Source organism: Parambassis ranga, chromosome 20, assembly GCF_900634625.1.
Source record: "Parambassis ranga chromosome 20, fParRan2.1, whole genome shotgun sequence".
NCBI classification, from domain to species: domain Eukaryota; kingdom Metazoa; phylum Chordata; class Actinopteri; family Ambassidae; genus Parambassis; species Parambassis ranga.
Genome location: NC_041040.1, coordinates 6,559,930 through 6,587,050, shown reverse-complemented (window position 1 = coordinate 6,587,050; position 27,121 = coordinate 6,559,930). Strand labels below are relative to the sequence as shown.

Sequence of the window (27,121 nt, the reverse complement as noted above, 5' to 3'; positions counted from 1 at the left end):
TGTCCTTGGTGAATCTTCAACAATATAGCACCTCTAATAAGTGCTGGGGTGTTTATCTTGTTTATCTGTTCATCCTCTTTTCTTGTCTGACTTTTTGTAACATTATTTTTTATCAATTAGGACCAAAACAATATTAATTGAAACTGGAATTTCTCTTTTATTCCTACAGAATGCACACACTCAAGCTTTTCATTTCTTAGTTTCATCTCCATGTCTGACCTCCTATTTATTTTCTATACCCCCTTTCATTTTTTACCCCCTTCCTCCTGTGTGTCCTTGGGGGTATTGCAAACAGTGGGGGCCTACAGCGGTAACCCAGCTGAGTGCCAAACAATAAAAGGTTCATCCAATTCAGTCTGGCATGTGGGCCTGTCTTTCCGAATAGAGAAGGGAACAGCACCTGGTATCTCTTGTGCCTCCATTACACACTGCCAAGATTGGAGAAGATTGGTCTGCCAGAACAATAATGTGGACATCCACCAGGAGCGTCTATCAACCCCCCACAACCCACACACACACATCCCATCTTCTCTCCCTTTCATCTACTGGTGAGTTCATGGATTCTCCCTCCTCCCTGTCCGTTCTTTATGGAATAAGTCATCACAGGTCTTTATCTCTCTTATACGCCGTCTTCCTCTTACACTATTGGCTTTCCTTATCGTGGTTGAACAAACTGCTACCCCCCACATGTTCCTTTCCCTCCTCAACTGCCCCCACCCTTTTTCTTGACCCCAGTTGTCTGGGGTCAAGCCCCACAGCCACATTTTCATTTATTCTCCTAGGTGATCCACTGCTTCTGCACAAAATGAAACCATCCCAGGAATTTATTCACACTTTTTTTGAGGACCATCACATAATCACATAAATATCACACCGGTCTTTACTGAAATCTTTCCAAAATTAATTTACTTCAATGCCATGCTCAAACAAATGGTTAAGTAATTTTCATGGTGTAAATTTAAATATAACTTTAGACAATGAGCAAGTGTTTTTGCATACTTTTTTCAAACCCAATGTGCAGAATTTCTGTCCTGCTGTTATCTCTGAGAATAATTATTAATAATAATTTCTTAAATTGCACATACACAGAGGCATAAGCCTAGATACACCCTAGACTTAAGAGAAATTCATTGGTTAATTCTGATTGTTCACTATCCCTGATATTGCGGTTGTAAAACAAAACTGTAGGACAAAACATGAGCCTTATACTCTCCTTAAGCAAGTGTAGTAGTATTTGTCCTCACAGTGTGTTTTTAGACACAAGTTTTATCCAGAAAATTCTATATTTCTCCTGGTTGCTGTACCCTACACTGCCTTTGAAGCTTTTGTGGCCCCTCGTCAGAATCTCAACTGGTCTGCTAGTGCAAGACGTTGCCAAAAACATCGGTAATTCTGGTATTGTCACGACCTGGTGTTTAGTTCTGGTTTTGTTTCCTTGTTTAGGGTTTTCTGTTTATCCTGTGTCCTGTTATCTTCGATAAGTTGTTGTTCTGTTCCCTGGGTTTCTGTTTTTGTGATGTTGTCTTGCCTCATCTTGTGTTTCCTGTTTTACTTTGATAGTCTTGTCCTCCTTGTGTTTTGTCTTGTGCTTGACATCCTGTGGTTTCCCTCCTTGGTTGATTACCTGCCCTGCCCTAATGTGTGTCACCTGTGTCTTGTTGTATTCCCTGGTCCTTGTGTATTTAGTTATTGTCTTCCCTGCACTCCTTCCCAGTTTGTCTTGTCGTTCAGCCTAGGTTGTTTTGCCATGCCGTGCTTTTGAACCTGCCTCTCATGATTCTTTGTTAAGAGACTTTGTTTTTCGCCTTTGGGAGTTTTGCCACGTCTTGTGTGATTTTGTGTTTTGGACTTTTGCTTTGCCCTCCTGGCACAAAATAAAGACTTTTTTGATTTTGAACCGCTCTGCATTCTGCACCTGTGTCCGCTCACCTGCACAAACCCTGACAGGTATACTGCAAAACCAAGAGACTTGTGGAGACCAACTGAGACAAATAAAATGCCCTAGAACTAGTGCTTCCTGGAGGTTCCTGCACATGTAAGATTCACAAGACGGCTTCTTTGTTATCAGTCTGATGTCCAGGACAAACACACACATCCCCTGACCTGACCCTCTCTTCCTGACATCCATGCCTTGAAGACCATCCATCCCCTCCCCCTCCCCTGCACTTCCCTTTGCTCATCCGTCACATGCCTTGGATAAGATGTTGCTGGGCAGATTGGTTGGCAAGCTGCAAGGCACAACTTGAGTCTCTTTGGTTAGCTGTGCAGCCACCGAGGTGTAATGCAGGGTGACACTCACGCATGGGGAGCAGGATTCAATGTTTTATCACTCGCCTCTGCACAGGAATCAAGGAGGGGAATTCATTAAGCACTGCTTGTTGTAGTGTATGTTACTTTAAGCATGTTGTGGCGGGACAGACTACTTCATATTTCACAGAAGAAGAAAAATGTGGTAAACACCTTACTTATTCACAAAGAAAAATATTGTGCAGCCATGTACATACAGACCAGATGCTGTAAACATAAATCCATGGTCTGACTTTTATCGTTAAATAATTCCTAATGTATCAAAGCTCTCCACCACATTGGGTCATTACATTAACAGTAAAATGAAGCGGAGGCGATAATGTAGTGCAAATTACAGCATACTTGGTTTCCTGCACTGCCACTAATGGCTGAGAGTACAGTCTTTTCATTGCACAGTAAAGTTTAATAGCATTATTAAATGAGAGGGAGAAGAAATACATCACCATATGCATATGATGTAAGAGCAGATCCATTTGCATGGCCAAAGTAAACAATGTGTTTAATGGTTTATTGGCATGCCGAGGGGATAATCAACAAGTCTGTCAATAAAACAAGAGGTCCTGCATTTTATCACTAATAGGTTCAATGCTAACAATCAGAATACACGGATGTCAGGAAGTACTGTCAGGGGAGGTGAGTATTCTTATCAGGAAACGATCAATGATAATTAAATCATGTGACAACACAAAGAGTGTTTTTGTTGGATCTAAGGTACAGAAGCGCAGCAAGCTTTAATCCCAAGATCAGAAAGTTTTGCAGTGTGGAAAAGATATTGAACCGAATCCCTTAAAGGCCAGAGTTGGAGAGATTTCATCAACTAAAAAGGACAGTGTGAGTTCCTGTAGAAAATAGAAACAGCATGACGACTCAAAAGACGACTCAACGCCTCAGATGAGACACAAAGGTTCAGAGACAGTTCACTCCCTGACACCCAATAATCAATGAGTTTTAGCTTGACGGCATCAGATGAGTTTCTGGAGCAGTGCACATAAGATCCACGCCGTCAATACAGCTACAACTCCACTCGGTCTGCACACTAGTTCTAACACATGGCAGGTCAATACAGAACAGTGCATTGCAGGTTTCATTTTGAGTGACTCATTCAGATAATCCTACGCGAGAACATCCTGTGTTCGCAATCATTTAGAGATATGTCTCATGGAGTGGGTGTTGCTTTATTGCAAGATTTAAGTTTAATACAAAATAAATAGACTATTTGTCATAAAGGTTACATGGTAATCATGCTGTCAGGGCTTTAGTTTACAGTTTTATTTGTTCTATCAACACTCTAAGTAGGTATTTGTATTGCAATTTGCCCCTTTTCACTGTTTTTTTGGATTTATAATCATGTTCCAGAGAAAGTTAGCTGGGCAGAGCAAATAGACCCGATGAACCATTACCATCACTTGTCAGTATAAATATAGTTCACTGTCAGTGGATGAAGATTCTTTGGAAATGTAGCTAAATTTCTTCAAATTTTCCGACAACACACACAGAAGGAGGAAGGTAAAAAAAAAACAAAAAAGAAGAGCTATTTTTTCCTCATTTGACTTCATCCCAGCTTTCATGCACACAATAGCCACCGCCGCCGCTTCACAGTGAGACTGACAATTGTATCCTGAAGGCTCCTCTGCAGCTTAGAGACGTTCCATTATACACTGGCTCGCCTACACAATGTAAAATATTTCACATATTGTAAGGACTGTACTGTATATTTTTATGCATTTGACCTTGATTTTCAAAAACCAGCTTGTGTATGTGTGTGCTGACAGAGCTCCCTGTCAGTGAGTGACTTGACTGTTGAGTTGTGTTTCTACAGGCTTCACAGATTTACATGCTCAGCAGTCGAGAGACTTAAAGACAAGGGAGAGGGGGTGGTTGTTGGAGGGTGGGGGCGTGAGTTACCTATCATTTGATGCTGCCTCTCTTGCATAATCCCTTGCTTTCAAATGGAGGAGAAAATGCTGATGAAGCCACGAAGCAGAACAATGGAAGGCAGAAAGAGAAAGGGAGAGAGGGAGAAAAGAGGAGACTGCCCTCTTCATGGGTGTATCAATGTAAATTCCTGACAAGGCAAGCCTCCCCTTCTTCACCAAGTTTGTGTTTTCCAGGCATACGTTTCGACTGGATCAGCATTCTAATGAAAGACTGCAATGCCCCAAAGATCTGTTTGAATCACTTGATAAACAGTCAGCGATTGTCTCTTTTGTTAATATGCAACTTCTGCTGTGCACCTGTGGAGAAACTCATGGGATAAGTTCTACTTTTTCAATCTGACAGCAGAGGAAAGTTAGTTTTACTCTGCTATCAAAGTACTTTCAAAGCAAAGAAAGGAAAAAACATGCGGAAACTCCCATTTCTAAAACATTTTGGCCAAAGATTTAAGAGCGAGGGTGTCTGGAACTTCTACTAAAGTCATTCATCTTAAGCTTTCTTCCCTCCATGCTTTCCTGCTCCCCTTCATCCCCTGAGTTCAGCATGAGCACCAGAATCCTTTGGATCAGGTACAGAAGCATCCGGAGCATGCAATGTACTTCAGGCTAGCCCTGTTACAGCCAGAACCAACCTGGAAAACATTAACATCTCAAACCTGCAGAACTTCAAAACCCCTCTTCCTGTGGATGTACTGAAACAGCCTCAAGCATTTTCATACTTCTGTTATGTGTGCAAGATGAAAGCATTTACCATTTGCAAATTACTTCTGTGAAAATGGGTGCTGACCAGCTGCTACCTTATGTTTGTTGAGGCCTTGGCACGATCCACGGTGCACAGCAGGAAAGCCTGGCAAGTGTTTGCTGTTTTACATTACCAAACAACAACAGAGAGCCAACATTCTTGTCCGTCATTCATACGAGTTTTAACACGACGCACGGAGATTGAACAGGAGGAGTGATGGTGCATGTTTTTAATTACACTTTATCAACACTGTAGTTGTCATCACAATTGCAAAGACAGCTGAAGCTAGTAGATTTGTTTGTAAAGATCTACACCTGCACAACACCTCAGGGTGAATATGTTAGCGTACGCACAGCAGGTTATTCAACCCTGTTAAAGGTCATAACAATCTGTTCAACCTGACCTGCACTCTCTGCAATGTATGAAAAAACAAAAATCATGAAAAATCACATCACTTCTGCTTTGTGGCAGGGTTGGGACACTCATCCAATGCTAAGCTGAGCCATGAGTAACCACAAAAGCTGCATACATTGTGTCTTTCTTGTAGTATGTACCCACAGATTAGGTTTATGTTAGCTACAGCACTATAAAAGCCTTGCAAAAACATAACGCCGCTCTGGTACAGCTGTGAGAGCAATTAGTGAACAGTAATACAGCTGCAAGTACACACAGCTAAACAGAGCTCTGCCACGTGTGGTCAGTTTAGCAGAGGACAGCTGTGGTGTGAGGAGTGGTTGGATGGTGGTTAAAATGTGTCAGATCCCCATTTACACAACAAAAGTGTTTTTCATGCACTGAACAATCTGACACTTGTTGCAGCTGGTTAGACAGTGCTATTAGCTAGTGCTATCTCAATATTCACACACTCAAACGAAAGATTATTAACTTAAAATTTTTAAATCCAATCCGTCTTTCACTATTTTGAAGTTTTGTTTTTTCAGCTGACCTAATTTTCTGACTCTCTCTTGCTTCTTTGATGTTGCCTTACCAATAACCAGAGGATCCTGTCAAGCCCAACACCAACAAACTTCAGCTATAACAACACACCTGGGACCCTAATATAATATTTCAGTGTTAGAACCGAACAATTTTCTCTCTCCACTTTAGTGAAATCGGCAGGATAATAGAGGTTAAGGTGGATTTACAGGTTAGTGGTATTCTAGCATTTAACACTTTGCTCCGATCTTTTCTGGGTTTATTGTCCCATAATCAGGTGATGTCAGGCAATATGCCATAGTGGCATACAATTTTGGCCATAAACACTGTCGAATAACACGTGATTCACACATTCTTAAATTTTAATTCTTAAACGCCACCGCATCATGTTGAGTTTTTTTTTTTTTTTTTTGTTATGTGGCCTTAAAGTGCATTACTGCCACTACTAGCTTTGTACAGGATTTGTATCATCTTCATAAATGTAAATACTAGACTAGAAAACTAGACTAAAAAAGCACATCAACATCCATTAATACATGAGTCTTTGTTTTACCTCAAATATGTTATCCTGATGACACTGAAAGGCTTATATGTATGGTGGGATTCCCATTACATTACATCTTAGTAGAGACTGAATCTATCCCCCTTCAGAACTTGTAGTTCTCTGCACTAAAAGCTGAATGTGCAAACCTAACTGTTCTCATCACATCATTAAATATGCAATGAGAAACATCCGCTGGGACTTGTACTGTCTACCTAATGACACGACTGAACAAACTGGGGCAGAGTACGCTGCCGCCGGTCTATTTAGGGGCTCGGCTAGGAGCCCACCAAATCAAACTTTCGTCTGTGAAGCACTTGGCAAGAGATTGACATATCGAAGGATGAGGCAGGGCCCTGATAAGCGAATCTGGCATTTGTTTGAACATCCACCCATTGCCTCCCAATAGCTGAATTAAACACTGGCTGGAAATCGACGAGGCAATCCACAAACAAGAGACGTCCAGTTCCCCACCTGTTCCCTACAATGAATTCATGAGTTTTTCAAAAGAATGCAAATCAAAGTGACTGTCACACAACAAAATCATGTTATCAAAGTGGAGACACAATGCTGTGGCTAAAGGGAACAACAGGGAGAAATTGTTGTTTGTGGCTCTTCTGCATGAAAAACAGAATGATTGCGCTAGAAGATCAGCCCTTTCCCTTTCAGATGAAAGACTCATACCTTTTTTTATCACACAAACACACACACACACACTTGGCTTTGCACTCTATCTTCACAGTCCAAGTGTATAACACACATTCCTCCTCTGTGCTGTAATTTCTTTCACATGATTTCAGTCCCTCTTTCCTTTCATTCTCCCTGTCTGCGTGCCGGGGAAATGAAAACAGAGGTGGAACCTAGTGATTGAATTGTTCTTTATTCATGCCGTCTTCCCATGTAAATATGGAGCCGTCAAGTGTAAACTGAATTCTGCAGCTGGCCGCCACGCAGGGCTTGCATGGAGATGTGGGATACCGTTGGGATAACACACAATCCCACACTGGTTCCTGTCACATCTTCCTGCCATTCAAACCTAAACACACCTCCTCTTGACAGCCATTGCGGCCCTAAACAGGAACCGGATTCAATAAAAAAGGGTGAGAAAATCCTCCATTTAGTATTGTGCTTCCAACCTGTTGGACAAAGCCAACGTCCGTGGAATGTAGGTGATGTTTTAACACCATGAGGAATTCTTTTGTTTGTTTCTGGGTTTTGTTATGTTACAAACCATTTCAAATATAGATCTAGGTTAAATGCTGAAAGAAGTAATCAGCATTGCATATGTTAATTACAGATATGAAGACAGCAAACAGCTCCTTCATAATGACCTCCCCTGGGCCTCTGCATGGTTATCCAGCAGTGTGCTAATGGGGTTACTCCCAGTCCTCTGTGGATTTCCTACCACCATGTATGAAACCACAGAAGCATTATCAGAGTAAACAGGGAACATTTACATATTCATCATTACAAACATGACCTAAAATAGTACTCTTAAAACACAGAGATGAAAGTTCTAAGATCCTTGAGCATTAGAGTGCTTAAAAAGAGACACAAATGAGAGCAACGGGAAGCGTTTCATGTAATGGTATTATTCCATGTACAGTCAGCCAGGCTTCTGCTTCTGGTTTCTCACTTCTCTTGTTTATTTATTGGCTTTGTTTCCACTGCTTTATATGTAAATGTGAACACAACTATGAACACCACAAATGTGTATGGGTTCTTATACAATTTTCTCTCCCTCTTGTAAGATGTGTTTGACACATGCAGCAAAGATTGCAGGCCACAAGATACAGATAAACACACAGCAGACCCATTCAAATGCCAAAAATAATAATAATCCAAGCATTCACTGTTAACTACAGGCTGCCCTTTGACACAGTTGCTCCTAGTTTGGCCTGTTTCTAGGTTCCATTGTGCATGTCGACACAACAACCTTGCACAAAAACATAGCCTTGCACACACCTGATGACAAAATTTACATTATAGTGGACCTTTGTGTAACTGTGGACACACACCGTGTAACACCAGAATAACCCTGAATTCACCTTATGCATCACTCTGACATAAAGTAGCTCTTCTTTCCTTGTCATAAACCACCTGCATCACCTAGAGGACTCTAACAAGAGCTGAGTCCAGTGACAGTTACGTAGACCTTTGTCTCATTATTCATGTAAAACTATTTACCATCCTTGTGTGTAGAAACCTTCAGAGCCCCACACATTTACCTTTCAGCTCTTTATGCATTCCAGCCAACCTATTTGCTCTTCCCTTTGTCCTCGCTACATGGGCAAAGCTATCTTGACAGTAGGAGATAAGCATCGGCCAGATGCTTGGAAACACAAGAAAGCGGTACGAGAGGGAGAGAGTTGTTGCACAGAACACAGCCTTCCCTTGCAGCCATGTCTTGTTTGTACACTGGGGAGGCAGGATCTCATGTTTCACCAGCCCTTGTCGCGTAGCCTCACTGCTACACCGTCTGCTGCTGTCATCCCTGTACACCCAGTTGTTAAGAACAGCATGCAATGTGCAGTCAGACTGCTTTGCATCTTTCAGGCTGCTGCTGCTAGCAAGAGGAAAAGGGGGCATAAAACAGGCTAGCACAGTAAAGTGTGGGAGTCCACATTTCCCCTGTGAAATTAGTCCCCATTCTTTGTGTTGGGCCGCCTTGTCTCTCCCAGTGTCTCAACTGATGTAACATGACTCCAGCCTGATGTCTATCACGGTCCTCATTACACCTCTGTTGTCCTTTCCCAGACCCACATAGAAGATCCTCTGTCTCAGGTGGTCTCTACCCCTCCTCCTTCACTCTATCCATTCTTAACAGAAAGCCCCTTCTATAAAAAGATGAGGTGGATTATATGAATTTAAAAAGGTCAAGCTTCCGAATTTGGAGTAATTACTTATAGAATTGTAGGAAATGTAGCACAGCTAGGTTGTAATGACATTTAGGTGTCCAAGGCTCCAGCAGCAGCACCAAAAGCTATTTATTGAAAAGGGAACAGAAATCTTGATTCACAGCCAGAGTGACAAGAAAAATAAGGAAAATATTTCCACATTGGCACCAGGAGGATCACTTTAATTAAATGACCCACAGGCCACTAAATATAAAAAAAATCACAATTGTAAGAGACTAGACTGCTCTATGCAACACAATAAAACAAACAGAAATGGCAATACTCTTTGTCAACTTAATTCTCAAAGATGTCCTTCAGATTCTGCAAACTTGTGGTGGAATTGCAGCAATCGAAAGCATATACTCTCCACAGCAATCAAAGTCCTCTCCCCCAAAGTTTGAATGGTTTGTGATGATGATTAGTTGACCATGTTGCAGAGCTGAGGAGTGGATGCAGATGTGGCTAATTCCAGTGGTGCATGGAATGCTGATTGTGTCTCACAAAAGTGTTAGTTGCTAATCATCAATACCGTTAGCATTGCTAGCACTGGTTTCTTCATTTGAGGGCTCAGCACCTGTGTCTGCAGCCCTGCGCTAATTTCAGCTTGATTACCATCAGAGCTCATCTGTTTCCTTGCATTCCAAAAACTCTCCAATTAGAGGACTTGGGGGGGGGGTGCTGCTAAATTAAAGTATACACCAGTGTACTGTACACAGCAGGGACAATTATTTAAATAGAGGTCGTGCGTTGCAACTTTTAGATTCTTTTGTGTAAAAGTTTTGTGAGTGAAACTGCATGTCAACATGTTATTTTGTTTTTGAAATGTTCCATCCTCTCAAACAAGTCAAAGTGATGGGTGGAAACCTGAGGCAGCAACACTGTAAATATTTCATCATTTATTAACGATGATATGTGCTCTGCTCATGCCCATGCAAGGTTATGTTCACCATTAATGGCACTGTTATTGACTAACTCGTGTTCTGAATTTGGAAAACGGCAAAATATATAGAGCTCTATACACTAATGTATAGCCATCACATGTTGGCTACGTGAAGTGCTCGAGGCTATCATTCACCAGCCATTGTTTTTCCTTCTTTTGAAGCAGGAGACGAGCCGCAGAATGACTCCATTAATGCAGAACCTATTTCTATTCCTTCCGAATCAAAAGAAAACACCCCACCCATCGTAATGACAACCTCTTCCCTCCTTGCCTCTGGTCCTTTTCTGTTACTCATCACAGGAAAGGAGGTCATGAAAGTTGGGGTGTATGGTGGAGAACAAAGTGGCACAAATATGCATGCGCGCAGCATTGTTCCCTTTTGACTGCCAATTATGGCACAATCAGAATGACAGATTCTAAAACTATAGGTTTGTTCCAACATTTCTGGAATGTCCCCCATTTCAGTGGTTTCATGGCTATTTTCAGTGGAAAATAAAGTACCTACATTTGATGATGGGCAAATGTAATTGCTTTTTCTTTTATTTTCTACAACCTTGCATTTCTTTAGGTATGTTTAAATGCTTTTATATGTAATCCTTTTTAATGTTAGCTGTATCTGACATTGGGAGGCCTACTTAATAGGCCTTCAATTCATGTTTGTTTTCAGGTAGACAATTTCTCCTCTGAAAGTGTATTAGCAGTTTATTTTTACAACCAGTATTGTAACTGGAAGTTGCTTTGATAACGATCAGAAAAAAACAGGTTTTTAACAGGTAAATTAAAAGTAATGATCATATTTATGTGTCATCTTAAATTGGAGGTCATGTATAATTGATTGCTTTTCAATTTCACCCTGTATTTATAGTCTCTCTCTCTGCAGCTGGTCACCTGTTGTGGGAGTCTGTGCTCAAACCACTGATGGATAGCCTCTGTGGCTGCAGTCCTAATTAAGCCAGTGTGGATATATTGCGAGCCAGCAGCGTCATAATGATACTAATTGTTTGCTTCGACCCAGGAAAAGTGCATCATGGGCATAATGGGATAATAAGAATCTTTAATGCCACCCCAATGGGACGACACCTGGTTATTACACCCTGAAAGCTATATTTAGTGACATGTAGCAACTAATGTAAATTAAAGCCATATGTACACATATGTTTGGAATGTTTGCTGTTGTTTCTGTGCTCTATGTTTGTGTGCATCATGGGCTTTACCTAGAATACAAAAAAGGAAAGAGAAGAAGACTGAGGTTCTGTGGGAGGGAATGTGTGTGTGTGTGTGGCGGGAGGTGCCTTTCATATTTCCCAGCATGAATCCTGCAGAAAGTCATTACCCACAACAATAGAATTTCTGCTCTATTTGCCTGGCATATTTTTCCATCTGGCCTCTGAAGTGTACCACCTTCAGTTCAGACTCTACAGAAGTGTCCCAGGAAAATAACTCTTTCAACCGCCGCTACAAGCAAACATGTCATGGCCTCTGTCTGAGGATCTTCCAAGGAATTCGCAACTGGCATTTTACTATTCGTATACAACAAAGGGACAAGGCCAAAGGTGAGAACTTTGTCTATCCTGTTATTGCTATTACTCTCTGTTGAACCAGTCATTTCAAAATAGAGGCTTCTTGGTTTGACATCTTATCCAATGAGGTTCAAAGGAAAGTTGGAAACCTCTGGTCCATGTTGCAGTGCAGAGCTTTTCATCAAAAACTGAATGATGCAGTGTATCTTCATACAACAACACCAAACCTTCTATAGTAGCTGCTGAAAACCTGAAAATCATTTTCCAATTGTGTCTCTATTGAACTCCGTATAATCATGTCTCATTGCTCACCAACAATTAAACAGCTTTGGGAAAACTGAGATGCAATAATGGATCCAAACAAAACACTTGGCAACCTACAGTAATGGCCCAGTCCTCCCACTGAAATCCCAGTATGTGGGAACTATTCTGAAAGCTATCATATTTCCTCCCATCTCTCCTTCCACCGGATCGCTTTTGCTTTTTCAAACTGTCTTCAATAAACAGTCCATGAGAGTGGGAGGAAGGAGGAATGCTTTCTGGCATGGGTGTCCTTTTGTTGTCTTGGTGACATCACCTCAGCTACCCCAGAAGAACTCAAGGCCCAAAAACATCATCACCCTGGCTCCCCCGGGGAGATACAACGAGGCTCTGATCCGACTCTCTATAGAGCATCATCCTGTTACACGAACATAACTCAGAACAACGCTCCACATATTCCAGAAAATCTGCTTCCTGGAAATCGTCCAGTACCGTCCACAGAAACGTTGCTGCACTGTCATGTGCATGTCCCTGTTCGTCTGCACTGTTACTTAAGTGTTTCTCTATGAGTGACTCTTGGCTCTTAAGTTCGGTGTTTTCCTTTAAGACAAAGCCGCCTTCTAATTTCCGTGGCTGTATGCAATTTTGGCAGACTTAGACCTTCAGATTTACATAGCAAAGTGGCCCACCTGCTCAGTGTTTGTTAAACAAGGAGAGAAGGATACAGTGTATTTGTTCAAGATCGTAGATTTGATTAGAAGATTACTAATTCATCCTTACAAAGCTTGGGTTACTTGAGTGCTCTGTGTTTTTGGATTTATAAAGATCTTGAATTTCTATTCCTGTGCCGATGTAAGCAGATACATTAATGTAAATAAATCTACCTATAAGAGCAACAGTGGACTTCTCTGAATAATGACTGGAGGAAACACAAGACAATCAGTGTCCAATAAACATCCTTTAAGTTATGGAAATGTCTGCAGTAACTATGGAATCCATTTACTCGGCTCCTTTGCTTTGAATGTATGAAGACCTGCTATAGTTTGCCGTTTGTCGTCTTAATTACTGTTAGCGTTCCCAGCTGTGAACACACACATGTGAAAGGCAAACACACACACACACAGTTCCTCTGGCTTTATGAAACATTTCCCGGGAGGCTCAGGAAGTGTCACGTAGATCATTTTCTCATTTCTCCTTTTGATGAAAGCTTGTTTTGAGAACCCCCCCTCCCTCTCGGAAAGCAGAAACTAAAGTGACTGGAGTGAATGAAGATGCTCAACAGGATATCATAGCTGTCAAAGCGATATTGCATTCTATCAATTGTTTCCAGGACCATTGTTAAATTGAATTACGTTGCAACTGAATGACCAACATCATCTGCATACAAATATGTATTTAGATTATGCAGAGATTTAATAACTAAAGTTTAACAGTTTCTCACTCCTTTAAAAGTTCGGCTGCAGTTTTCATTACTGATGCAGTTTATTGTCTCCCCCCCTCTACCTGGTTTGAACAATATTCAGTCAAATCTTTGCCACTGTGAGCTGACCTATTCTTGATAGCATGTGGAACCCAATTCAGTCCTGCTTCCCAGATATGTGATGTGACTCCAGCCTGGCAGGGGTGGACAGGAATGAATGGAGCGATAAGGAAGTCCAGAGCCAGTCGCCCACTGCCCGTTGCAGAGCGGCAGATGTGTGACAGATCATAAAATTAACTGGCTGCTCTTTTTTTTCTAGACATGCAGAGAAACTGCACAAACAGAACTGCTACCCAGAGATAGCAGGCAAGGCAATCACCAAGAGATGACAGGGGGCTGATGGGGGGGGGGGGGTAGAAGAGAGGATGAGCTACATATTGTGTTGAAGAAATTGAGAAAAAAACCTAGGTTTGTTTTTTGATAAAACTATAAAATTTTGACTAGATTTTTGTCATTAATGTCATTTTATTCCCTATTAAAATGTCTGTGATGACACCTTAGCATCGCAAGCCTTCATATCTTCAAATACACAACTTAAACACATTCATTCACACTTTAGTCTATAGCCATGTTTGCGGCATGGTGGTGCTTGGAGCTTTAACGAAAACATGAGCTAATTAGCACTAAATACAGAGTAAGGCTATGGCTGGCGGTGCCCATCTCACCAGACTAACAACAGTAATGGCTGAAATGTTAAAGCGACTAGTGTTTATGTAGCTAAAAGTGGATATAAAACCTCCTGCTCCAGGGAAGACTAATCACCATGGTAGCCAATAGAGGTACAAGATGGGGGAAGTTAGCCTTGTATTAACAGTGTTTAACCCAATAATTTACAATACCATTGACCATAACATAGGTATAGGTATAAAGAGCAGTGAGCAAAGCATAAGGTCATCTGTCCATAGCACGTTTCCCTAGCAGACTACTAGACACGTAGTTTGGTGCTGTATCTACAACAACAGCCGTAGCATAATAAAGTGAAAATATGGACACCTGTTAACCGAGGAAAGAAATGTGTACCTAAGCCTGCTCCCTATAATTGGACAGCAGCAGTAAAGTTTTTAACATTCACAGAGGCAGCCGTAAGTGCCGTCTCCTAGATATAATTTAAAGATATCCATCAGCCACGTCTTCTCTCCACAGACCTCTGAGCTGCACTCTAGGATGACCAATGAGCCTCTGCCGCAGCCATCTCTGCTCCAGCTGATAACCTCTCACAAAGCAGAACCCCAGCATCACTGAGGGCCAAAGCAGGGCAGAGTTTGGAGCACATTTTCTGCTTGAATGGACCCAATGTTTTTGGAATTCTATTGACTCTGCTGCTGATCTGAGTAAGGGTAAAAAAAATGAAAAAGGTGACAGTGGGGAGATGTATAACCTGCTTTCTGTGATGGAAGGTGAGATTGCAAGGGCTGGTGAAGCGGGTGGGGCTCCAGGGTACAGAGCCTGTGCTTGTGGTTTTGCCCCTTATACTGCTGAAATGTCAAATCTGCCCTTTTTGCTCAGTTCAAATGTTATTATTTTTATCACATACAGTACAGTACAAGCCCCACTCAGTTGTCTGTCACTCACCTCCCTCAATCTTACTCAATCATCCCCTTTCTTATCTCGCTCAGGGCTTCAAGAACATTCTGTTTTTATACCACATTTCTTGCTGTCAAACCATGTACTGCATGATTTCCTTTTCTTCTTTATCCATGCTGATGGGTAGTTGAGTTCATTGCATTATACCAATCACTTCCAATCAATGTGCTTTTCTTAGCTTAGTATGGGACCTTAATATTTACATAAGCAGCATTGCTCCTGCTATAGTAGGAACTACAATAGCCTAGCATGGGCAGCACTTGCTTTACTGTACCTTGAAACAGTGGTCTCCATATGGTTCTCCATGCTTGGTAATGAAGGGTTAAGGGAAGGCCCCCAGCTTGTTGCAGTCTCTAACTTCACCACTAGGTGCCAAGCGAGCAGGCGGGTTCCTCTGGTTCAACCATTCTCTGCACACACAAAAGGGAAAAATAAGGTCAATCAATGTTAAGAATGGTCACCTAGCCACATGTTGGCAGAGTCATATAACACCTAAACTCCATATACAGACAAAGATAGTGTGTGTGAGGCAGGCAGGCAATAGCAGGAGAAGCAGCTGTTTGCACAAAACCTCTCTATGCTTCCTTTGTCAACTGTCAACATCTATATATCATCAGATTTATCACCTGAAAGTTCAGCACTGGAAAGACAGTTTGCTGCTTCTTAGTTGATAGTATTTATGTAGATTTTCAGAACTTTGGTGAATCCTCAATGAAATTGACACTGCTCTTACATGTCTCCATCTAAAATGTCCCTTTCATCTTTCTGCTTAACATTTTGACATTAAATTGGTTTTAATATGACAACATTAATGCTGACATGTCCTAAATCATTGCTCACAAAGTCACTGGTGCATATTACTCAGAAAACAACATCTTCAAAGTGCTGATTAATATGTATAAATCCCAGACCCCAGAGTTGCTCCCTTCACCAGAACCTGCAGTTACAGCACCGTGAAGAGAGCACGGTTATGAAATGCCACATTGAATTTGGGCATTATGTTGAGGCAGTGGAGTTGCCAGGCTCTGTGGGACTTATAATATAATGAAAAAAACTGCTCCTCGCCACGGCCTGTCTCATTTGGCCCCAACGTCAGTTTCCCATAATGCTTGGCCACAGGGAGTCAAGTGCTCTGGATGGGCCTCTCCCTTGGATATAATGTGTGCCCCACGCTGTTGTCAGAATGACTTAGCCGTTACCTGGTGAGAGGTGCTAAACGTCACTTGGGCTTTTGAACAACAGAAGGTGAGTGGGGTGGCTTGGGGAAGCTGCATCCCAGGGTTGCATCATGACTTCTGAGTTGTACTATATTTGGATGTGAAACAACATGGACACATAAAAACCACTTCATACGCACACACATGTACATCTCTTTTGCTGTCCTCATCCTTCTTCCTCTTTTTTCGCCAGACATGCTCTCATGCCCACATGCTCTGCTCAATAAAGCTCCGTGCCTGGGCCCACTTCAGCCATGTAACATCCTGACTGATGGCTCCCACAGCAACACTCTAAATGACTGTGCCCATAACCATTAGAAAATATGGAACATGAGCACTTCGCAAGCATTCTGAAACATACACTGCCGATTAATCAGGAAGAGGGGGGGGGGGTCTTTCCCCTCACTGATGCTAGCTGCTGTATTACATTGGCACAGGGGACAACTCGGCATTGAGGAGGCCAATAAAGCAGCCTATTCTCTGGGGGTGGGACCAAATGCTGCCCGGCTACATGCCTGGTGATGTACTGGGTCATTAAAACTCAGCGACACCCGATACTGAATGCCTGCAGGGGGCCGTGGGTCTGTTCTCATCTCAACTTTTTACAATCCGGCTAATTTCTTAGAAGGGATGTATGCACAGGGTTCAATTCTAATGAAGTCAGGAGCATGTGTTTGAATAAATGTAACTCTATATCCGGATGGGTGCTGTGGGATGGTGCTGTGAGCTAATTGCTGAAGGTAATATGACATCAATTGAAATTACTTTAGAGAACCCTTTGCAGCTTTTAGTGCAGCTCATTATGCAATGTGATCCCTGTTTGAGGAAAACAGAAGCTCTAGTCAAGGATGCCATTTTTATTTCTTTTTGTTTTTACTACAAAAGGAACAAAGCAAAGGAAACTGCTGGGATTGTTTTTAAGTTAACAACGTGGACCACTGCCTAACAAGGAGCTTGGGGGAATAACATGTTAAGTGGAGTTATGAGCTAGAGACCTGCACTGTTGTGTTGTTTGTTTATTGCCCACAAACAGCCAGGCACACAGACTCTCTGCCTTATCCTGCACATGAAAGCCTGGCCCGATTTCAAAGTTTCCATAGAGAGCGGAGTCTGCAAAACACCTGCGAGATAACACTCTGGGAGGATTAAACTGCCATTTGACTCTCTCTCTCTCTCTATCCTTTTCTCCCTCTCCCTGCATCGCTCTCTCTCTTTTCATGTGTTGAGTCTCAAGTAAAGACTGCGACCGTGGCATTCCTGCTGGCTTCCAAAGGCCGACCCGCTGATATCATTCAGAAGTGAGCCCCTCGGATTTGTTTACTTAATCCAATATTTATGCTCTGTGTATGTTGGCGAATGCAAAACAGTTTGTGGCTCTGACAAACAGGACACATGGTCCCCAGATAAATGCAAAAACATACAGGAAGGGTTGGAGAAGAAAGGAAAAAAAACAGAAATGAGAAAATAAGAGTATTAGGAGAAATTCTGTTTGCGACTCACCACAAAGCAGATATACAGAGTCGACCCTGTGAGGAATTATAACTTGAATGTGTTCAGCGTTTGCACCACTGTGTTCATTTTCACCACTGCTTTTTGACAAAGAATGCACGCGTCTGGCCAGGGCTTAGTCAAATTGCAGTACAAGTGTGTAAAATCACATTAAACAAGCACAAGATTATATGTCGGTAAACATCACGTGACCAGATTGGTCTGTCTGCAAGGGGAAAACAAGTGCGACTAGAATTTCAACAAAGACTGATTGTTCCTTACAGTTCTAGACGCCGAGTATAAACTAATCTAGCAGTCAATTTTGGTGATGCTGCACCCCCCCAAGGACACGCAGCCCATCTGAAATATTCTCCCTCCCTTTGATCTCATCTGATCTTCTCCAGGGGGCCTGTGTGTGCGATACCCCCATCTCCTGCCATATCCAAGCCTGGCCGTGATGTTCTCCCAGAGGGGAGTATTGGGATGTCTCTGGTTCCTTTCTGCATGTCCAGATGAATTGGTCAAAGGCCTCATCTGCTGCTGATCTCCCCCAGCCCATGCCTACAAGACATTTATATGTCACGCTGCTTTGCAGGAAGCCTCATATGGCTTCAAGGGAAGAAGGCAAGCCCTGATTATCCAACTGAACACTGCAATTTCTTCCAAGCAAGTGCTCTACTTCAGTGTGGAACATACACGTAGCTGTATATATGAACAACATGGTCCTGCTGCATTTCTCTTTATGCAAAATGACTGTTACATTTAATCAAGTCTGGCTTTAAGATCTTTGACTGTTTCTGCAAGTCCCCCAAGCCTTCATAAGTGTGGGTCTTATCAGCAGGCACACACACGGTAATACCAGATAAAGCATCTTCTATATAGCACACAGTCACAAACATAAACACATGCACATAAGCAGATAAACAGATCTACAGGGCAACATGCCACAATTTATTTTATTTAAATGAATACGTTTCACCTAGTCATTTAAGTGCAACAGCAATATTGCAATTTTTTTTAATTGTGTGGCAGTGTTTTAATAAAATTTAGTAATTTATAAAAATGGTATACCATTTACCACACATTGCTAGATGGAGGAAGGAAGACATACATGGTTGTACAACATAGTGAGTCGATAGTTTGAGCCGACTGTCAACAGGCCGGTTCCAACAGGGAAAAAAGGAGTACACAGAAAACTATTTGCTGACAGCTTCACCATATCAGCTTAAAATGTGATAATAATGTTGTGTTCACAGTGTGTTTCTAAAAACCCTCATGTGGAAAAAAACATCCAATGTGCCAATACAAACAGAAAGAAGAAAGCTGCTCAGCTACAGTAGCAAAAAATAAAACATTTTGAAAATCTGCTTGCCAAATGTTTTATCAGTGAGGAAAGCCATTTCAAAGCAGTTGTTAAGGGAGGAGACTAAATCTGTGTCAACAGCCAGATAGAGATTGAAGATAACTTAAAAATGTGTTTTAATTCCAATAATTTATCAACAGCATGTGAGGAATAAACAGCTATGATATTATGTCAAAGATGTATCTATTTAGCAAGCTAAGCAGCTAGCCTGAGCTATAATGTAATAACACAGTCCAACATGACAGAAAGGCGAAATATATCAAGCAGTAAGTTATATACCTGCATTATATTGACATCCTTTTGTGAGCATCAACTTACACATAACATTTTTAGCTACTCGTATGTTATTTGGTCGGACACCTAGCTACTCATTGGCTCAGCCTGTCACTTCTCCACAAGGACTTTTGCCGAATGTCTGGACTCTCAAACCCCTCCACTGCCTCTGTCACCATTAAAAACAAACCAACCAAAACCTCCTATCTGTGTCTGCTTCTGAATCCTAAAAACTCACTTAACATAGGACAAACAACAATGGCTAAAGCTCTGTTATAAGTGCTCCAGTATATCTCCAGTATCTAAAAATAATAGACACTCCAAAACAAATGTTAATTTTCCTCATTTGCCTCATTTGCTTCCTCTGGCATCGATGGTAACCATGCACATTTTGGTTGTTTTGGTGCTATTTGTCGTTCAGATTTCACCTCTCTGCAAACAGAACAGAGGTGAATAGAATTTTGTTTATCCTGCTCACAGCACTGTAAAATTAGATTTGCAAAGTGTCTTTCCAGAAACAGTGTTTCAGTTCCTCGCTGACTTGTCTGAGGATAGTTTTAATTGGCAATATATTTAAAATCAAACAGACCCCATAAAAAAAACTATTGACAGGGTTCTGCTGCTTAGCCATGGATTTTTTTTTCCAAGATGTGTGAGCGTCACAAAGGAAATTGCATCCATTACTATCAGGGGAGATATCTCATAAATAGTTTGTTAAAATCTGGACAAACAACCATCTGCACAGCTAGACAGCATTAGTGACAATGACAACATGTGTTTTTCTGTAATTTAGGTTAACCAACCCTTTAAACATCCCTGATCGTTTCTGTATATAAACACAAAAATGACTCATTCCCTGGAACAGCTTCCCCGTCTTCTCTTCCACGACCTGAGGCACGAAGACGAGCACAATAACATCTTGTAGACTTAAGCTAAATGAGTTGTGAGGGCATTATTTATCATCAAAGGACTTTCTAATTACTCTTGATAGTTGAAATGCAGAGGAGAACACCAAGAATATGAACTTTAGCTCTTATCGCCGATCTGTAGCTGAGGCAGAATTAAGGATTGGCCCTGCACATAATCACTTAGCAGAGGCAATTATAAAAATAATTAGAATATTAATTAGAATTTCTCATTAGTGCACCCTGTTGTTTTAGGAAATAGGTTTTAATGATAGGGAGGCCTCTGGTCTTCATCTTTCCCAGCAGGGGCACTCTTTGCCCTGGGAGCGTGAGTCACGGCCTGGGGAAAGTGACAAAGCAGGGAGGGAATATCATCAAGAGGAAGAAGAAAGAGAGAATCTAAATACAAATTAAAGTGGGTTTGGATCGGGCAAAAGGGAAGGCGAGAATACAGGCGGGACCTGTTTAATTGTAAGCTAGTGGGTATTTACATTGTTAATGCCAAGAGCCATTATGTTATCTTGGGCTCAGTCATTTTTAGACTCGAAGATCAGAGTGAGGTACTGACTTCAATCTCAGATCTCTTTGCAGAATTCTGGCTGATAAATATGGAAAGGACATCACACATTGTCACTGAAAGACAATATGAAGAAATTCATGCTATGAGTGATGTCTTGAGTGTGTGCTCAGTGTTGACTACACTGTACAAGGTAAAGATGTAGCTTAAATATCAGAAGAACATACTAAGAAAAAGGTCTGATCTTTTCAACAGTGGCCCACATCTTTTAATGTGCTGTAATGTCCACCATATTTCATCCTAGTCTGAGACTATTTTGGGTCCCACAAAGCACAGTCTGGTCAATTCAGTTAGAATGGGATCTTTCAATTAGCCTTGGTCTGTGTTTAGTCCATAGAATATCCATCAGCAGCAGCACTGTGATGCTTCCTCCCGCAACAGGGAAGAAAGAAAAAAAAAACTTGAAAAGAGGCAAACTCTAGAAGCAGGAAGACCCTATTCATCTGCCATGAAGGTTAGTGAATAATCAGCACGAGCCCACCACGACACCGGATTGCACTGGAGACTGGGCCAGGTGCTCTAGTTCACAAAGTTATTTATTAACCGAGATCAGCATTCAAATTTATTCTGCTGCCACAGCTGCCATTCCCACGGTCATCTCACAGTCGCCACATAGACACACTGCATGTTTATCATCCCTCAGTCTTAATCTGTTGCAGTCTCACTTGTTCTCATTCGTTATTTAGCCCTCCCCCACCCCCTTCTCCTTCGCTTGTTTTCATTTGCGCAGTCCCAAATAAACAAAACCAGTGAAGTCTTGAATTCAAACAGCAGATCTGACACTGGATGGGTTCATAAGATGCCATACATATTAAAATGTTTTGTTGACAGCTGCAGTCATGGGACCCAAAGTCCTAGTTTTGCAGTGTGTGTTCATTCTAATAAATAATTTCTCTGCAAACTTTTAAATCTACTGCTAATTTATACATAAAACCCCTGTCACAATGTGCATGTACGCTGTCAGCGGTGCACCACCTCACCATGCAACACTCCATATGGGTGATGCATTCACACTTCTTGGACCCCTGGTTCCAAATAGAGCTTGTTTTTTTTTTTGTAACCTACATACAATAACATGTCAGGCATCAAAGCGATCCTACCAGCTGTCCAAGAAAACCTATTACACTTCAAATCAGGTGGCACACAAACATTTTACAAACCCTTCTATTGGAAAATTATATTATCATGTTTGACAAATAAACCCACATGGGTAAACAGGTGCGCCCATTCCCTCTGTGTGAAAACATTAACTGTGGCGATTGCCAATTTGCATGAATGACTTGAGGTGTCTAAACAGTTAAGAAAGAAAGCGCTGCCTATTATACTGCGCCATTGATACCACTGCCTTGTGTGGCTCCTCTGAGCACAAAGAAACGCCTTTCATCTTTTGTCAAAGCGCACAATACTGCTTGCATTGTGGTGCTTTTTGCAGGAGGAAAGCTGAAATGATGAGATGTTCTGATGTGCCATTGTATGTTTTTCCATCAAGTTTTCATATGTAGCTGACAAATGACTACACGGGCCTCTGTCGCTGCAAGAGGCCGTTCACCAGGCGCTGCAATTTCTTTTTTAACATATTCCAGAAACGCACACTGTTGCAAGAATGAATGATAATGCTCTTGCCTTGGGGCTCTGCAGTATTACACTGCATATCTCAAACTATTCAGTAGCTTCAGCCAGGAGCGTCCGACTGTCTTTTACCACATCTCCTGGTGGATGACAGACATTGCCCGTTGAAAATGCCTTGCAGGCAGAGAAGAGCGAGGGGAAACATGGATCACATGCTACCTGTAACCACATACCTCAGATTAGACATGAAGGGACAACTAGTTTATCAGCTTTGCTGTTCAGTTTGTCATGTTTGACATCATTTCTACCTGTGCTAATGATGCAATTAAGAAATAAATTAATAGGTAGCAAAACTGGGTGTAATGTAATATTACTGGGTTGCACATTTAATGACATGCAAAAAAAACAAAAACACACACACGCATGACAGGAAATTGGTACATTGTTGAGACCAGCCTGGTGCCACAAAATCTTAAATCATACTCTAGAGCGGACCTGAGATAAGTACGGCCTGTGATCCAGCTTGCAAACGGATATCTGCCCAAAAATCAATACAAGGCAGTAATATTCAGCTTTATCGCACAGCATTATCGATGAAACCCGCTCTTTCTTTAAAAATGAGATGCGCAACTATGCTAAAATGTACGGTAAAGCGTGCAGGCGCATGCAGGTGTGACCACAGTGCTGCAGCTGACATATTTTACCGTCGTCTAGCTGGCCCTTTGCTTTTTTTTTTATAAAGGTTGAAAAATTTAATTTAAGGGCATCATTTTCAGTTTTGGGAAATAAAGTAAATTTACACACTGCTTTAACATTTTATTTACAACATAATTAAGAAAAATAATCTGCAAGTTAATTGACATTTTAATTGTTTTTACCCCACTCGTTTGGTGATTGATTTTTGGGGTCATCTGGTTAATTAATAAAATTTTGTTTCTTTTTCTACTCTTGGAATTGGTAGTGATGAGAACAGTATAATGATATAACAATATAACATTTCTCCTCATTGTCATTGTCTTCTATAACTAGTGTTGAATTTTAACCTCATGGCTAACCCCAATCACTTACCAAATGGAAGCATCTTTGGACCTCCACTGCTGGACTGACCTCACCATATCACTGCACTATGACCCTGTACATCACGATGGTAATAGGTAAAGTGGAGGCTGTTAACGCCCCGTCCTCCCCCATCCCTCACCCATTTGTTCACAGACCACTTCTGCCTGTTTGTAAGTGGAAGTAGCCATCTTTGTGTTGACCTTGCCATGCACCATTGATTTGGGTACTTGAAGCTCAGGTTGTCTGCATTTATTAAGATCGAAAGCATATTGGGGGGGTTGGTTTGAGTTGACGGGTCTGACAGCAGACACCAGGTACCTTCCCCCAATGCTCTCAGGTCTTCTGACAAAAGTCTAATAGGCACTGACAGGCTCTGTGAACAGAAAATGTTAATGACCAACTATGTTAGCGAGATGTTAGGAGCTCAAGCTGATATTATCAAAGGGTTTTGTAGGGAGGGGGCTGAGAATTCTGACAGGTGACTGGATATCCAAGATCCAAGATCACTGAGGATCTGAACAAAGTGAAACAAGAGAATGAGAAAGAAGTGTGTATGTACCAGTAAAAGGATGCAAACAATGTGTAGTTATGCTTTCAATCGATGTCTTTAATGCATTTTAGATGAATTGGAACATGTACCAGTGAATACTCAGAGCAAAAGAGATTAAAAAAAAGATTAAAAACATTTAATCACAAAATTTGTTTAGCAAATTTTGAACCTGACGACTCCTTGTAATGGACAAAATACTAGAACAAATAGCATTTTCTATGGTTTTATGAAATGATAACGGAAGCTCTCTTTTTTTTTTTTTTTTTTTTTTTTAAATATAGTTTTACCCCAGTCCATAATTTCAAGAACTTCTAAATGGACAAAATTACCTCTATGGAAGAAAAAAAGGAGGTAATGACTTGAGTGTCCTATTCATTTTTAGCATAATTTCAGTAAATGGAATTTTCTTCAAATTTGCAGAGAGGGTGCAGAAATTGTTCCGGCTCTAATAAAAAAAGCACACTCCAACTTACCACAGACGCTGCTCTCTCCAGTTCACAAGTGACCTCAAAAAAGGCCAACTCCAATCACCATTAGCAACATAATTCACAGTATCAGACGTCATATTCAGTTCATGTAAGCCTATTTTCTACAATACAGCCCCCAATGAGTTTGGAGTGAGTTATTCTTTTGTTCCGATGTAGACTCAGCGAGGTGCGCACTCTGACATAGGAAAAGAATAAATCAATAGCTGGTGAGGTTATAAAGGCTGAAATGACAGATGTAAGGTGCCAGGCATAAAGATCAACAATTCAGTTTCTAAAAGGACACTCTATGTTGTTTCAAAAATAAATAGCAACTGCTTAGCCTTTATTTTGCAGATCCAGTGTAAAAAATGATTGTGGGGCAGCAAAGGTATTGTTTTTATGCTGTGAAACTGCTCACAGCCTCCTTCTAAGGACAAACCTTTACAGAGGAAGGTGGGTTAGGAGTGTAAATGCTGTGTGCCTCTGTCAAAGACAGTCTATGTTTCCTACCAACAATCTCTTTTGTTTCTTTAAATCATAAGGAAAGAAACCTGAAAAAAATACATGTTTTTATTTATTTATTTTTTGCTATATTTGGCCAGAATATTATATCAAAATATCAAAACCATACCCTAAATATTCTTTTTAAATTACTATGATCTCTCCTGAAGCTAAGCGAGCAGCCTCTACCAAAACAAACTACAGAGATGGCACATTATTTTTGTAGCAATTGTTTTAACAGCAATGGAAAAATATGTTGTTTTAATATCATCAGGTCATAACAACCAGCCAATCTACATCCATGTCTAGACTCAGTATGCTGCATAATGACGTTCAGGGAAGTGTCAGAGTGAAATCGACCTTTGAACCTTCTGCACTGATCATTTTCTAATTGGATTAGAAGTTATGTGAAATTTTGGGCATGCTGCATCGGAATAACAGTGAGAAGCGATCTGGAGTGGAGGTTGACTGTGACAGAAAGATGCATCTAATGGATTAGTTTTTCAAAGTGCCTGCCCTTTCCAAACAGTTTCTAGGGACAACTTCACAGGCATCTCAAAGAAAAATAGTATTTTTCTGTGTGACTGGACATGACACAATGCTCTTGACCTTTGACTGCCAGATGTCATCCTTGTACAGTGAACATTTGTGACAAATTTGCATAAACCCTTCCCAGGACGTCGTGAAATATTTGGTTCAATTTATGGCTATTTTGTAGTTAAGCCTGCTAACTGTAGAGAAGACCAAGCATTTCCTAACGTTCCTATAGGAACATTGGTGACATATTTGAAGAAATTCACAAGAATAGGCCCCCGGTTACTGGTGCCATCATGGCAGGAGATGACACAATAAAAGTAGATCATTTCATAGAAATCAATAGTATACATAGATAAGAGGATTATGTAAATTAGTCAATCACAGTAAAATTAATCTGAATGCCTGGCTTTAGTAGTTGAGTCTGTTAGAGAAATACATTCTTAGTCTAAAGACAAAGTTGGCATATATATATATATATGCACTCTGCTTAAGCCCAACAGGAAATTATAGGCTATAACTTGAGCACTAAGGCGCCGTTTGATTTTACCTTAACAGCAAACAAACACATGGTACACATACGTTGTTGGTCCTGCAAGATGTAAGTGTAGACCAAAAAACAAAATCATTTTTTGGGAAAAAAAAATGTTTTTGAGAACAGCAAGCAACTAATCACACACAAGAGTTGTCTAGTTCCGTGCACTCATGCTATTTCTGGCATTGAGTGTCCTTTTATCCATCTACCTCCTAATAGCTAAGCTCTATTGATTTTCCCTCCAAACATCTGTCCTATTAGTATGTTCTCATCAAATCTCTGATGAGGCCTATTTCCAAGATGACACAGAGCAAACCATGCAGCCATAACAACAGAACCCCATTAATGCAACCCTGAAAAGATACCTACAAGTAGATGGTGAAGAGCGGAGGAAGTAAACAGGGACCGCAGGATATAATGGAAATAATACGAGCTTGAATCATAACCAATGCTGCTTTTGGGTTGTGAGCGGTCTCTCTATAAAGGCAATCCATCTTCATTTGGTCTGCCTATACTGAAGCAGGATGGCCCCCACATTTTCAAGGTAACTAATTTCCATTAGCCTCAAACAGCTGAGAGAGGGTGAGGTGGAGGGGGGTTTAGGTAAGCAGGATGGCTTGAACAGCCCTAGTAATTGGGCTAAGCATACATTTTTCAAAAGCTAAAACAAAGTGATTTTTGATCATTAACAAAAACCCAAAGAGGAAGGCTAAAATATGAAAATGGCAGCTCTTTAACCACTATGCCTTTGTAAGGTTTTTTAACGTGCATGACCATCCCATGCAGTCATTATTCAGAAGTTAAAATGTGAAAATTTATTGAACAATGAGTACAAATACACAGCAGCCTGAATGCCTGAGAGCTTCAGGCAATTTTGCTTTAATGGCCATTTTTCTAAAAAGGCACATATGGACTGCACAATCAGCTGGATGACAGAAATT

At 41.1% G+C, this 27,121-nt stretch overlaps 1 protein-coding gene across 2 annotated transcripts in view; it reads right to left on the bottom strand.

Annotated features, from left to right (window-relative positions):
- Positions 1-27,121, bottom strand: part of nrp1a (neuropilin 1a) — a 139,741-nt gene that overhangs the window by 95,117 nt on the left and 17,503 nt on the right. For both annotated transcript variants that reach the window (XM_028432937.1, XM_028432938.1), the window contains one exon: positions 15,417-15,552. The gene's annotated coding sequence lies outside the window, so the exon portion shown is untranslated. The remainder of the gene's footprint in view (positions 1-15,416; positions 15,553-27,121) is intronic.